Here is a 15,578-nt window from a genome sequence, read left to right as displayed (position 1 = left end):
TTAGTTCCATCACCAGCACCACACAAAGCAGCAGAGTCCCACAGCACCTCCTCCCTAACAACACAGAGGCCTCCCTCCACGCGGCACACACCCATAACCACATACTGCTCCCTACCACAAACACAGACATATAGCTACGCCAGCACCCACTTACACATGAGAGCAAACTCACACAAGCCCTCATAGGTCACTAAAACATGAATGATTTGGAAACCTGACAAAAATCAGCAGCCCCTCTAAACACTGTGTTAGGCAGGGTTCTCTAAAGGAACAGAACTTGGACAGGGGGAGAGAAAGAAAGAGAAAGAATTTATTAGAGTGTACAGACTGTGGTCCAGCTAGTCCAGTGGCTGTCTACCAATGGAAACTCCAAGAATCCAGTAATTGTTCAGTCTGTAAGGATGATGTCTCAGCTGGTCTTCAGGCTACGCTGGAATCCTGAAGGAGGCTCTAACCAGCGAAGGAACGGACTTGCCAGCAGAGTGAGGTCAAGCAGGCAAAGAGAGCAAACTTCCTTTTTTCGTGTCCTTTATACAGGCTGCCAGCAGAAGGTGTGGCCAGGTTAAAAGTAGATCTCTCCACCTCAAAACATCTGTATTAAAAGTGAGTCTTCCCACTTCAGATGATTTAATTAAGGAAAATCCCTCACAGGTGCTTGGGTTTTAGTTAATTCCACGTGTAGTCAAGTTGACAACCAAGAGTAGCCATAACATACACCCATTGCCAACACTGACCTAACTGGACATAGTGGCAAACCCAATAACCCAGTGTTTCTTAACTTGTGGGTCCTGACCCCTCTGGGGGTTGAACAATCCTTTCCCAGGGTTTGACTATCAGAAAGCACAGATATTTACAGTATGATTCATAATGGTAACAAAATCAGTTATGAAGCAGCAATGAAAATAATTTTTATGGTTATGGGTCACCACAACATGAAGAACTGTTTTGTTTTTCTTTGTATTTTTCAAGATAGAGTTTCTCTGTGTAGCCCCAACTGTCCTGGAACTCATTCTGGCCTTGAACTCAGAGATCCACCTGCCTCTGCCTCACAAGTGCTGGGATTAAAGGTGAGCACCACCACTACCTGGCAAGGAGCTCTATTAAAGGGTAGACACATTAGGAAGGTTGAGAACCACTGTAATAACCCCATTACTTGGGAGGTGGAAGCAGAGGGATCATGAGTTTGAGGCTAACCTGGACTACATATAGATCTCTTGTTGGAAAAAGTACAAATTAAAGATAAACAAAGGGCAGATAGAGTGGAACATACCTGTAATCCAGCACTGAGGAGGCTGAAGATTACCGTGAATTTAAGGACAGCTTGGACCACACAGTGAGAGCCTACCTCAAAAAAAAAAAAAAAAAAAAAGGAAGAAAAAAGAAGACTGACATGACTATATACTCACATCCACAGGCATGTACCCATCTCCTCAGGTGGTTAAATTCCACACATGGGTGGTGCCCAGCCCACAGGAAAGAACCCAGAAAAATCGATCATGTGCAGACAAGGAATCTCAGCCACAACCTGGCAGATTTCATCCATACAGGTAAAGTGAACTGGTCTTTAATAGCCACTACATCAATAAGCTTATTAATAAAATAGAATTTACAGGACTGCTGATTGCAGGCTCATAACATGCCTACTGCATCTTTTCAATAGTACACATTGGTGGTGGCAGGTAGTGACCAGGTAGGGTCTGGTGCTACTGATGCCCCTGTGCCAGGAAAGGGACAGTCTGTGGTTTTCCATCCATTAAATTCAGCTGCCACTCAAAATGCAAGTTCAACATTCTCTGTCTAGGAAGCTTTCCACTCTTAATCTTAGGAGCCTTTCCAGTGCTCTGTCTAGCAGCTGATCCTCCAGTGACTGCTTCAGAGGGCTTGGGTGGCTAGGACTGCACTGTCAGGACAGGAAGAAAAGAGGCCACCTAGAGGGTGGATGGAAGCAGGGTAGTTAGAAGCCAGGCCTGGAGGTTGGCCAGAAAGAGAAAGATTGTACCCTGTAGCAGGCCTGCGTGCCTCCAGTGAGAGGCTGTGGAGCTAGGACAGCAGACCCTGATTCTCAGCAAGTCCAGGCAAAAAGAGTAGTCAGGAAATGAACACAAGCCTCTGGGTCTGAGTGAAGGCTGTCTGGCTCTGGGGAGGCTAGGTCTAGGCTTTCCAGCCTTGCATGTCTGGCTTTTAAAGCCTTTGCTTGAGCCCAGGTCTCACCATGGGTGAAGAGCCTTCTAGAGTCCTGTACAGAACAGGTGACTTCCTCAGCCTCTTTCAAGAAAGACTCCTGGTCCAAGACTCTTGTTAGAGGTTAAGGGCAACAAGAGAGACCTGCCAAGGGTTTGTGGACAGCAAGGTGAGTAGAGTGGCTATCTGGGTAGCTCAACAGACTGCCAGCTCTAAGACTGAAACTCCCCATCCACCGCCCCCCACTGATGCACAGGACAAGGAGAAAGGCAGAGCTTGTACTTCATGTACCTACAGGAGTGGTGGCGTGCCCGAATGGACAGACCTAGCAGGGATGACCCTAAGACAGACAAAACAGCTACCTCTAGAGACCAGACCATGGGTAAATTTCTTCCTTTTAACTTGTCATATTTTCCAAAAGTTCTATAATAAGCTTGTCCTCCTTTTATAGCAAGGGGAAGAAAGCTATTAAAGTCACCAAGTGCCTTACAAATCCAAATATACAGCATGAGTCCTTCATTCTTTGCATGAGTGTTCATCCCATATTGTTTCTCACATTCACATCTATGGAAAGCGCATGTCAACACTGGCTACATACTTGTGGGATTAGATAGATAGATAGATAGATAGATAGATGAGATAACTCCTGTACGTGTGTGCACGCACGGTCAGAGGACAACTTGCTAGCGTCCGTTTTCTTCAACCATAACTGAACTCAGGTCACCAGGTTTGGCAGCAGCCCTTTTACCTCCGAAACCATCTTACCGGCCCTATTAATTTTTTTTTGAGATGAAGGTCTTGGTATGTTTCACAGGCTAGTCCTGAGCTCCTGGGACCAAAGGGTCTTCCTTCTGTACTCAAGGAGCTGGGATGACAGGCATGTGTGGGCCTCATTCTCCTGCTTTTGGACTTCTCTACAGTCAACATACTAGGAGTCTGATAACCTCATGGAAAAAAAACAAAAACAAAACAAAACAAAACAAAAAAAAACCAACTTAAGATTGGGAAAGACGTTTTCCCCAAACACAGGACCTCACTGCATAGCCCAGGCTGGCCTCTGTTTTGCTAGCCTCCCAACCTCAACTTCCCTAATGCAGGTAGTACAGGTGTGCACCACTACTACTATCTAGGGATCATATATCAAGACTGCATCCCCTGCTTCCACAAAAACCCACTCTCATTCTGTGTGTGCTCTGGATGAGGCCAAAGAAAGGCAGAGTCCAGCTGCTAGAGAGACAGTCTTTCTGCTAAGACTCAAAGACCGGTATTAAATTTAGCTGCCTGCTCCATACAGGCAGAAGGGGCAGAAGCCAACTGAATTGGTGCTTCTTACTGGACTAGAGGAAAGAAAGATTTGGAGGGTGAAGTTAGGGATTCAAAGCATGAAAAGCATGCAGAGAAAGGGCAGTGTTATAGGGGGGCAAATTTGGCAACAAAGTTCAAGAAGAGGATTCCCCAGGGCAGGCGATGGGGCCCTGGCTCAGGAGGTTAAGAATGAGCCTCCCAGCCAAGCAACCAAACGGCTGCCAAGTACAAGGGGGCCAAGTGCTGGGCTCCGTCGAGGGCCAGCGGAACCTCTGGACCCAGCATTGCCTGGGCAGGAGAGTGTCTACGCGCTCCCCGTTCCTCATCCTCGAGGGAAAGCGCAAAGAAGAACCGAGCCTATGACTCCCCCCGGGGAGGGGGCGGGAGCGGTATCCTTCCCGGTAAACTGCAGCGGTAAACTGCAGCACACAGGCCGGGAGTCCCGAGAGCACCGTCGCAGGTCTGGAAGCCACGCCTCCGGCTTCGCGTTCCCGGAAAGGGGCCCGGCTCTGCCAGGGGCGGGGCCTTGGCTGCCGGTCCCAGCAGCGCGGAGCATGATGGGCCAGGCGCTGCCATGGCGACGCAGTGCCCGCCCCGCCCGGCCCCGCGCACCTCCCGGGTGGAACGCCGCCTAGGGGGGCGCCCGGGGCTGGCGGGCAGGAAGCGCGGGCGTCTGCCCGTTTCGAGGTCGTGGAGAGGAGAGGAAATGGCCCCGGAGCGACCACGCAGCTGCCTGATCGTCCGGCCGGACCGCGCCTCCGTAGACTTGAGTCCTGGCCTGAGCAGCCTGGAGGAGGCTGGCCGGCGCGCGTGTCCTCTCTAGGATAATGAATACGACTCCACTACCACTACTACCCAAGACGCCCCCCACACTCTCTACGGGGAAGCCGGTCTTCGTGTCTATGCCCCCAACCCGGCGGCCTGCACCAGTGGTGGGGCAATTTGGCTCCCAGACCTGGGGGTCCTCGACACCATCTGTCTGCCGACCCCCACTGCCTGTCACTGCACAGTGAACCTGCTTCCCCTCCGCAGGACTGCCTCCCCCACTGAAATCCCCGCCGTGTTCCTGGCTCTGAAAAGTCTGTCCTCCCAGGTGGCCATGATTCTCTCCCCACTACTCCACTTCTTCCTAGCAGCCACAGGCAGCAAAGTGGGATGAGAGCCTGGCACTGGCCAGGCCCATTACACCACTGAGGTGTGGTAGCTCCAGGGAGTAAATTCGTTAGGTACGTCCAGAAGTCAAGTGGCAGGGCCCAGCTTTGCCTGTCTGCAGGAATGGCCTCTTCACCCAGCTCGGGCTGCCCACAGCCCAACTAAGGCCAGGAGCAAAGGCCCGACCTCCCATACCTCCTCCCTCTCTCGCCTACCACAGGCCTGGCTTCCCTTCTGAGCCGCCAATCTGAAGCCACACAAAGGCCTGTTTGTTTGCTTTCACTGCGACTCCCCCCTGGATCCTATGTCTTTTCTCTGCTACCTGCCGGCAGGGCTTCCTCTCTCAGCCGCCAGCGGGCTGAAGAGGAGGGGCGGAAGGGAGAGAGGGGCAGCCATTGCAGAAAGCCCTGCCTCATGATCACCCCATCATTCCTCGAATCCACCTCCCTAGTACAAGGGGCTCTCGGGTTGATGGCTTCACAAACGACAACGACACTGGAGCCCCTTCAAGGTGTCTCAGAATATAGGGTGCCAGCTGGGTGGGGAGATGTCTGGGTAGGGGGAGGAGAGCAGATAGGCTCAGCCAGGCTCAGCCAGCCTCCCCCTCTCCATGTGAACAAGATTTGTTTGTCAGGAAGGCTGCCCTGGCTTTCCAAGCAACCTACAGTCTGCCAGGAGATAGGGAGATGAAGGGGACCAGGAGGCCTCACTGGAGCTGGCAGAAGGATGGTGCTGGTTCCCAGTTCCCACTCATTATTTGGTGGGTGCCCTCACCTCGGCTAGGCACCCCCAGAGAATGTCTTGTGTCAGAAGCTCTGCACAGTCAATGTGAGCTGAAGTAAGGCTTTCACAGGCAAAGAAAAACAAACAGCCACATTCCACACCACCTTCTCTACCTGCAGAGGGAGGCTGCCCTCTCTCCCCATTCAAATAAAGAAATTCGACACTGATATAGCACAGAGATAGGCAATCTGGCCTGGCTCCTCCACCAGAGCTCTTTATTGCACCCTGCCAAGCTGGGTGGCCCAGGGCGGGTCTTTACCTCCCCGGGGCCTCTCTTTCCATTTCCAGGTTGAGTTTAACCTCTATGGCCACTTCTAGGATGAAAATATTGTGCCCACCAGAGGACAGAGGAAACCAAAAGAAAAGGCCACAGGGGAAAACAACAACAACAAAAATCCCTAGTCAGAATTCAACCTCAGGACTGTCTATCTTCAAACCTTAAAACTTTTCTTTCCAGATCACAGTGTTATTTCACAGCAGTCAATGGTCTATGAATGGGTGAGTGACTAGCATGAGGGATAGGTAGTATGCTAGGTTAACCTGGCACTCAATAGTTGTGATTCTCAGCTGGTTGAGGTCCTGTGAGTCCCTTAACCTTCCTGAGCTTTAGTTTCCTTGATAATCCTCACAAAACAGTTACTAAGACTTAGGACCACCCGATACCTGACACAAGCCAGGCACAGATTAAATGACAGCTCTCCTGACCATCACATTCATTCGGCACTCCAGGAGACCGGCCTTCACTCACCAGAGGACTCACACCTCCTTGCCTTTGCCTTCACCAAGTGGCCCTGTCTGCAGGGATCTCATCCCCTCTTCCCATCTCTGACCTCTATAAACTTCAGGTAAAGGCCATGGCCACTCCACCTGAGGTCCCTAAGCTCCCATTCTGCCCAGGAGACAGTGTCACCCCAAGGGAATAAAGCCAGCTCTGTCAACATTATGCTAAGTCTGATTTGGCAAACCCTCTGTTTTTAGTGCTATTTTGAGCCACAGTGGGGATTTTCTGTGCTGTCTCAAAGGTATCACACATAGGACTGCTTCCCATCCCCACTCTTCTCTGTGCCTGACATGAAAATGTTCCTTCTCTCTCTCCCCCCACCCCACCTATTAGAGGATGTAATGCAAAGGAGGGCCAGCATGTAGGTTTCAGTCACAGAACAGCCCGGGGCAGCAATGGCCTCTATTCTCCCATACCTAACCTGGTCTCTTCGGTCTCCACAGAACAACATAATAGGAGCTGCAGGTCCTCCAACCAGAAGACAGAAAAGGGCTTCCCCTTAGCATCTCCCCACCTCTGGAAGCTTCTCCCAGATCCCCTAAGGCTTAGTATTTTTCTGGCAGCCAGCCTTGCAATGACACCCGTCCACTCCACCTCTGAACCTTAGAGACTGGGCCATGCATTAGACGAGAAAGACTGCGGAAGGCCATCACTGGTCTGCACTTTCCTTTTAGCTCAGCACATCACGACTAATCATGCAACTGTGATTGTTACACAGTCCTTTCTGCAGTGCCAGCATGTCCACCAGACTGGACACTTCACAATGGCAGGGACTGTCTATCTCGGCGGCTACTACCACTTTTGCAAGCAGGGCTTGGTGAGCCCTCAGTGCTACCGATGCCGTGGCCAGGGGTTTGTTGTTAGGGTGACTGTGCACTGCACAGTGTTCTGCAGTGTCCCTCAGCTGAGACAACCACGAATGCCTCCAGACATGACTCAGACATCACCCAAGTGACAAAATCACCTCAACTTGAGAACCACCTCTCCATGGCCTATCCCAGTGCCCCTGAAATGAGCAAATTCATACCTCTGTTCCATCTCGGAACAGGTGGTTTTGATTTCACCTCCTATCCTAATCTCAGACGCTGTTCATTTTCCGTTTAGACTAGAAGCTCCCGGAAGGCAGGCCCTGACCCGAGCTCGTTGTCAGAACTAAACAATGACAACACTGGTGACAGGACAGTTGGCACACAAGTGACAGCCCCATCCCAGGCCTGAACGGTGGGTGCTTTAAAATATATACATTGGCATTTAGTTTGGCCATTTGATAAATGAGGATGCAGAGGTTCTAAGAGGTTGGGGGCCCTGCCTAGGACAAACAGGAACAGCATAATGGCCCCTGGCAATTAATGGAGACTCAACTAGAAAACACTTTGATTTTAACACTAGATGTCAAAGTTCCTTCTTCAAGTCTGACACTCACTTGTGCCAGACCAGGTTTAATCTTCTAGGGTGAATACAGCCTCCCAGAGGCTCCCTGAAATGCACCTCCACAGCCACGCAGGGCCAGCCTTACATTATCCTCTTAGCCTGGCTGAGGTAGAGCAGCAGCGAGTACTGGTCCAGGAGCTGACTGCTCCCGCAGGGCCAGGGACCACTACTTCTTTCCAGTGGTGCTGCCCCTGGCTGGAGTATGGCTAGGTTGACCTCCCCCAGGCACCGAGTAAGAAGAGCCGTTTCTAAGAGAACACTCTGCATACGTCAGACACTATGGTGCTTTATCTGCATGAACTCAGATTTCTCCATTCTGGCAGTAACCCTGTAAGGAATGGTACTCACTGCCTTCCACATCACAGACAAGGAAAATGAGCAAGGGAGACAGGTAAGCTGCCCAAGTAAAATAACCTGGATCAGAACGTGGACAGCCAGGCTGCTTACCACTATGCATAGGAGGGCAGTGGCTCAGCAGTTAAAGAGCACATACTGCTCTTCCAGAGAACGCAAGGATGGTTCCCAGCACCCACGTTAGGGTGGCTGGCAATCACCTGTAACTCCAGGGTACCACATGGCATACCCACAATCAGACACATACACACAAGAAATACATATTTTTTAAAAGTCCACTGCAACTCCAGTTCCAGAGGATCTAACACCCTCTTCTGGCCTCCATAGAAACCAGGCACATATAGGAGGCAGGGGGCAGGGGGAGGGACAGAGAGACAGAGACAGACAGAGACCGAGAATGCACTGTGCTTTAGGGATGGCCAAAGCCCATGCACCCTGGAATATCTGAGTCACGCAGCATCCATGACTGAACAAATGAAACTGGTTACAAGCCACTGAAATCACAAGCTGCTGGATACTTTCTTAGGGTCCCACACTCATCACTGGGACAAAGTCCCTCTGCAAACAGAAACTGTGGCCAGAAGCCAATCATTTTCATCTGTCTTCCCTCCACTGACCTCCACCTCGCCAGAAGAGAAACAGGCATTGGACTCCCTGTTCTGCAAGCGAGGGTTAGAGGTGACTCTGACAAGGGAGACAGTCGTTGATGCCTTGTCCATGGTGCGGGGCTCTTCAGCAGGAAGAGGAACAGTCCAGGGCTGGGGTACAGAACAGGCTTCACACACACGTGCCTAGCAGGCTAAAGGCTCTACATTCCATCCCCAGCATCACAAAAATAAGCACCAACCCAACAATAACAGTCAAGAGGAGGGCTGTGTGCCAGAAGGACCCTCTTATGCTTATTTTAAAATGGAGGAAAATAGAGCCCCCCAAACAGTAGCTGATACAGGATCTGAACTCAGGCTGGCTTCACCCAAAGTTCGTGTTTATGTCCCCAAGCTATAGGGTCCTCTTTGCTTTTTAGGTCACAAAACAAATCAAAGCCATTGTCACCTTTAATGTTGGCAGCAATTCATATTCCCATTTTTGACAGAAGAAACCGATGCTCAGGGAAAGGAAAATTGGCTCCCCTAAAGCAGTGGCTGAAATTTAGACCTTTTCTCTGATTCTTAATCTGGTGCTTGCTGATCTGTCCCAAGAGAGTCCACTGTGCAGATCAGCAGTCTCCCCGGCACACCCTCTCTCAAGCCCCTACAGGTCTCGGATGGATATTAAGCAATCCTGCTGCCCAATCTCAGCAGCCCTCTCCACTAGCAGACACACACACACACACACACACACACACACACACACACACACACACGCCACCCCAAGAAATGAGCAACGCAGGCCTACAGACTAAGCGCAGTCCACTGTGGGGACACTGATTGCACTGAGTCTAGAGAGCGAGGGGACAGATTCCTCACTGACTCCAGCATCTCCCCACAGCTCCCAGCCACATCCCTGTCCTGGGCTCTGGCACATGACTTCCCTGTCCTGGGACCTGGTGCAGACGTTTCTCCTCTTCACAGGACCCTATGTGCCATCCACCATCCAGGCAGGCTACTGAGCAAAAATGGGACATTTGTGGATTGTCTACTAAGTGCCACCACTTCAAGGGCCTTAAAGACTAACACTGGTCTGTTGAGTGGAGCACACAAATGATGCTCAAAAACCAATGAACTCATGAAGGAATGCCTGATGTGGCCAAAGCCCTGACGGCTTTCTCTCCTGAACAGAAGCCTATGGATCTGTAGCAAGAACACCTCAATTCCTCTGACATTCCCTTAAGTTCCCCTCTGTCCCACTCCTGATTCCCAACACCCCTGCACACCTTGAGCCCTGCACATGCCTCCCTGCCTATCTGTGTCTCTCCCACCCCTGCCCCTCTGTTTGAAGGGCTCCAGAACCAGCAAACAAGAACAAACTCTTGTCTTTTGGCAGCCAAGTCTCAGCCTGTGCCTCCTGTGGCCTCCCCCTCCCTGGTGTCACATTCCAATCTTGGGTCTTCAGTGACCCACCGGAAAGGGGCACAGCTCACCCTCATTCTTGGAGAAACAGGATGAGCCAGTTTCTTCCAGTCCCCTGGTTGGGGAGGGGGGGCAAGGATGGCGACGACTGGGCGCGCGCTCGCGCGCTCTCTCTCTCTCTCTCTCTCTCTCTCTCTCTCTCTCTCTCTCTCTCACTCACACACACACACACTCACACACACACACACACACACACACACACACACACACACACACACACACAGGTCTTCACAGAGAACAGGCCCCAGCCAAGGATCAAAGGGGCCTCTGAGTGGCTGTGAGGTTCCTATTCTCTGCACTTCACCTGGGGCCCCTACCAGGAAGCATTCCTAGACATCTGAGTTCTACTCCCCACCCCTGGCTGTGGGCCCTGGAAGGAGTCACTGAGACTCAGCTGCTCTAGCCTCATGTGCAAGGCAGAAGGGCCTATCATTCAGAGATCCACGCTGGGCCACTGACATAGACAAAGAGCGATGAGTCATTCTCTTGGAGGTCAGAAGGAGGAGACAGGATGTCTGTTTGGGTCTTGGGAGGCAGATGAAGGGCACCCAGGTGGAAAGGGCAGCCCAGGCAAACTCAAGAGGCTGGCACGAAAACAGCTGAGCTGAAAGCAGGGTAGTATGCAGGGGCAGAGCAGAGGACACCAGAGAGGACCCAGGGCATGTGAAGGACCCTTGGTTCACCTCTGTTCAGAAATCAAAAGAAAACTTCAAGGTAGCTGCTGGGGTTTGGAGAGATCACTCCAATCTCACCTGGGAGGTGGCGGGGAGGCCAACAAGGAGGCCCTGGTACAACGGCTCCTTCACCATTTCCTCCTGAGTCAAGTGTCCAAAACACAAAAGTCTCCAGAGCAGCAGGCATGGTCCTCTCTCCTTCTCGACTCATGCCCGGTACATCACTTGCTCACAACCCCCTCTTCCATGAAGATCTTGGTTGTTACCTGGGTCTCATACACCTGTCACTGGGTAGCAACCTTCCGGGAATGTTTCATGTTTAGACGCTAACACCGCCTTGAAAACAGTAGGTCTTTGGACAGTCCATGTTCTCTGGGGCCTGGCATCCAGGGCCTGTCCCAAAGAGAACCCTGGCCTAAGGGCATCCTTACAATGCACAAAGCTCCTCCTCCCTGGGAGTCACAGACATACATATATACCACAGCCCGGGCAGCTGGTTGAGGCAAAAAAGGGCAACTATGTGCTGCCATGGACATAGAAGAGCAGTCATAGCAGCAGTGAAGACACAACAGCTCGCCTTCCTCAGAATCGCTGACCTGACCATCTACGGGTACCTACAGCTGTAGTCAGCCCCGGGATTCCCAGTGTACAGATGGAGACACTGAGGCCCAGAGTGATAAACAACTCCCTCAGCAGATGGTGGAGCCAGGAGTCAATCCAGAGTCCAGCCCTGAAGCACCTCACCTGCTCCTCTCCCATGCAGAGAGGAAAGCCGGGTTGTAGAGACCTGGGGATGTTTTCCAGTGGGGAAGAATAAAACTATGGATTTGTACACAGCCTCTTGCACACGCTGAGAAGCAGAGGATGGAAGGAGCCACTCAAACTTTACAGGGCCACCTGGGCTGAGGGGCTTTCATGCTACATTCTCTTTTGTTATTTGCATTTTTCACAGTGAGAACCTCTCTACATATTACTTGAGCAATGAAAAAAGACAGCAATTGTAGGGTCTCGATTACTGTTTGTTGAAGGAACATATAGCAGATCCATTTCCTAGGCCTGCCTTTTCAAATTTGTTGATCCATCGGTGGCTGTGAAACACTGATTTCGTGGGTGACAACCAGTCGTTTTTCTAATCAAATAGACTAGAACAGAAAATGTCTGCGACCAGCACATGCATTAGAAGGGTTGTTTGCTAAACTTTTCTTTTTGCTATATATTGTGAGTAGGAACAATACTGTGACCTACAAAGTACTTTGCACATGGCAGGGGTTTTTGTTGTTGTTGTTTGTTTTTTTGGGTGTGTGTGTGTGTGTGTGTGTGTGTGTCCGCGCACGCGCGCGTGTGCATGTGCATACACAGCAGGGTTTCATCATGGGTAGAGCTTTTTAAATCAATGGTTTAGATTTGGGGCCTAAAAGGGAATAAGGGCCCCGCATACAGAGGCCTCGTGGACCAGTGGAAATCAAGACACTTGTGATGCTGGAGGCCCCTCTGCAGAAGTCAGAGGGGTACCTGGTTGTCAGGGAAGGTCGCATTTTGCCCCCTCCTAAGATGGCTTCTGAAATCTCAATCACCCCATACACTCTCCTCTCCAAGGAACGACTGTGAAGAGAGCCTGGCCAGACTTCTGGGGAGGCTGCCTTGGGACTAGGATGACTGTGTTTATGCCTTGTTCTTGGGCCCCACATCCCCTCTGGGGTGTTGGGAGGAGGGGTGGGAAACTAGATTACTCTTCAGCTTCCAGATCCCAAGGGCCACGTCCCAGAGAAACCTCTGGAAACAGCTGTGTAGTCAGCCAGGGAGGGCCTCCACTCCACTGCCCCCAACCCGAGTCTGACTGGAGCTGAGCTGAGAGAGAGGAGTGTGTGGAGAATGGGGGAGGAGAAGGCGGATAGGATAGGAAGCAGAGCTCCCAGATCTGGGCTCCCATCGCGCTGGCGCCTCCACATCACAGCTTGCCTGGCCCCACTCTCCACCCGCCTCCCCTCCCAGGGCAGCAGACAACTAAAAAAAGATAAAATAAAAAGAAGTAATTCCCCTGCTCTGACGTCAGCGCGAGGTCTTAACAGCCCAGCAGCCGCATGAAACTAGATTGCAACCAGATGTAATGCCCTTGAATTCTCAACACAGCACTGCCGTTGGAAAAGGGGGTGGAGGGGGGGGGGGGGCGCGGGGCCCCGCTAGAACCGCGACACAGGCGCTGCGGGAGTGCGTGCGGTGGGCTGGGAAGCGTCGGCCTGGGTTCGCCATGCAGGCACGCAGCCGCACGTCCCCAGTTCCCGGGAGCGTCTTACGCTTGGGTTTAATCCATTCAGAGCCCCCAGGTCCAGGGTTCTCGGGACGAAGGCACAGCTCCTGGCCGCACTCCCGCCCTGCTGTGTGAATGAGCAACTGAGAGCCCCGAGAAGGAGCGGGTCTCTGGGAAAACGGGCGCCCCAGGAAGCTGGGGCCGCTGCGACCTGGAGCCTGCCTTGTGTTTCGCTTCCCCTCTGCCCCTCCTTGAAGGCCTCCAGTTGTGACCCGAGCTCCAAATGTCACCCCTGAGCTCTGCCAAGCCCTCGCCCCTGCCCCGCTCGGCCCGGAGTCCCCACAGGTCCCCTTGCCTCCAAAGGCGTGGGACTCGGCCTCGCAAGGGCCCGCGGGCCTGGCTGCTTTCGGGAGAGCACCAGGCTTGCGTGTCCCGGGCTCCAGACGGTGGCGTCACCCCGAAAGGCCCGTGCGCCCCAGGCCTGGCCGCGACGGAGCACCCGGGTCGCCGAGACCGCTTCCTACTCAACGCGGGGCCTGCACACAGGCCCGGGTGGGGGACACGCGGCGAGTACCATGTCCTGTGTCGCCACGAGCGGCGGCCCTCGCAGCTCGGACACCCGGGAACGGGCTACGCACCGAGCCGCGGGCTCCCGGTCCCCACCCAGAACGCACTCACAAAGCTCCCTCGGGCCCGCGCCGCGCCGCCCCACGTCCCCGCCCCACACTTGGTGACACTGGGCCTCGGCTCCCAGCGCCCCGCTCCCAGCCGGCCACCGACGATCCAGAACCACCCTCCTGCAGCCCCTACCCGGCCACCGGCGGCCTCACGCCGGCGCTACACAAAGCCAGGCCGCGCGACCCCGCGTCCGCGCCCCACTCGTGCTCGGCCCCCGCCCCCGCCCGGACCCCTGCCCGCTGGGTCCCCACGCTTCGCACCGCCGCCCTCCCTCCCCCCCCCCCCCCCGCCGCCCCGCGCGCGCGCCCAGGTCCTTGTCCCCGCGCCGGGCGCCCCGCTCACCTCGGTACCCGCTCTCACTCCGGGGCCCGGCGTCCGGCGCAGCGACTTCGCGGCCCGGAGGCCCGCGCGCCCATGGGTGTCGGGCGCGGCGGCCGACCAGGCGGGAAGGAGGGTGGGCCGCGGCGCCCCCTCCTCGGACCGCGACACGGCGGGCTGCCAGCTACCCTCGCCGCCGCCGCCGCCACCGCCGCCACCGCCGCCTGGCTCTGCGAGCGGCCTGTCCGAGGCCAGGCGCGAGCGGGGGCGGCACCGGGACGCCCGGAGCCGGTGGCGCGCGTAGCGGGCCCTGACCGCGCACCCTACCGGGCCTGCCTGGTGCCCGCGGGAGCCTAAGAGAAATGCGATCCCCTCCACACAGGAAGAGCGGCGGGCGGGCGACGTGCGGGGGGGAGCAGGAGAGCGAGAGCGCGAGGAAAAAAGTTCCCGGGCGGCCAGGCAGCTCTCGCTCGTGGCCTCGGGTGCCAGGTGGGCCGTTCGCGCCCCGACAGCGCCCCCTGGCGCCCGCGCGCCCCACTGCACGCCCCAAGTCCGTCTGGGGGGCTGGGGCTTGGCGGATGGCCTGAAAGGTGCAGCCCAGCGAAGGACATGGGGAAGGCTGCAGGACTTGGTCTGGTCCTCACTCGCCGAGAATTTTTTGGACTCAGTCTTGGGCCAGACCTCCACCCTCAATGCCACCACCACGCCACCACTAGCCCTCACCTGTGACCGTTCCTTTGGTTTGAGAATCAATTTCAAATTTCTTCAAGTTAGATGTGAAAGGTATCCCCTGCACACGTGGCACCTTGTTGGGTACTGAAGCAATGTGGTCCCCTGCTTGGCATTGTGTGGGGGAGACACAGACAGCCAACAATGATCAGGTCCATAGCGAAGATAATTTTAGAGAGAAATAAGTACTGGGAAGAAAATCAGCAGGTGCAGTGATGGATTTAGCTGCGAGTGAAAGGCCTGTCTGAACAAATAACTGAAGAGCAGGAAGGAGCCTGCGCCAGCAGCACGTGGGAGAGCATTCTTTGAGAGGAAAAGACGTGTGCAAGGGCCCTGAGGCAGGAGCGGCCTTGATGAATAAGTCCACTTGTAAGGAAGCCATACCCAACGGAATAAGAAGTGGGCATGCTAAATTCAAATCAAGGCCCCGAGCCTGTAGGACTCCAAAGAGCCTGAAGGAAATCTGGCTGCCTTCGCAGTGCTGTGGGAAATAAGCCATCAACAGATTTTAAGTAAAAGAGTCTTGAATGAATTAGCAAATGACTAATCTATACTTATAGACAGCCGTTGTTACCCCGAGGTTTCTACTCAGAGCACCTTCATCAAAGGCTGAGCCTTTGCTGGGTGAAGGTCAAGGCCCCGGAGCTCCCAGGTGACTTGGCACCAGTGAGTCACCCTCTCAATCCTGGTTCTTCATCTGGAGCATGTGGCGTGCCAGGTACAGTCCCTTTGTCTTGTGGCAGGCACTTTCCTCCTCCCAGCTCATCCTATCCACCTCTCTGTTAGCCCACCACATCTACAAAGGTGCTCTTCCACCTATAAATGACCTGCCAAGACCTGCCCTCCGCCCTCCCTGCCAACTAGCCAGAAACACA

At 53.9% G+C, this 15,578-nt stretch overlaps 1 protein-coding gene across 9 annotated transcripts in view; it reads right to left on the bottom strand.

The window, feature by feature from the left end:
- The window catches only part of Rai1 (retinoic acid induced 1), a 102,372-nt gene extending 88,216 nt beyond the window's left edge, over positions 1 to 14,156 (bottom strand). For 7 of the 9 annotated variants that reach the window (XM_076542478.1, XM_076542482.1, XM_076542481.1 and 4 more), the window contains exon 1: positions 13,999 to 14,156. The gene's annotated coding sequence lies outside the window, so the exon portion shown is untranslated. Of the gene's footprint in view, positions 1 to 10,808; positions 12,861 to 13,998 lie in introns of those variants that run through there. The other 2 variants (XM_076542486.1, XM_076542480.1) reach the window with 2 other exon arrangements.
- Between the last annotated feature and the right edge of the window lie 1,422 nt (positions 14,157 to 15,578).

Source organism: Peromyscus maniculatus, chromosome 8 (genome assembly GCF_049852395.1).
Source record: "Peromyscus maniculatus bairdii isolate BWxNUB_F1_BW_parent chromosome 8, HU_Pman_BW_mat_3.1, whole genome shotgun sequence".
Taxonomy (NCBI): Eukaryota; Metazoa; Chordata; class Mammalia; order Rodentia; family Cricetidae; genus Peromyscus; species Peromyscus maniculatus.
The sequence above is the reverse complement of the archived record's forward strand: the minus strand, read 5'-3'. Positions and strand labels throughout refer to the sequence as shown.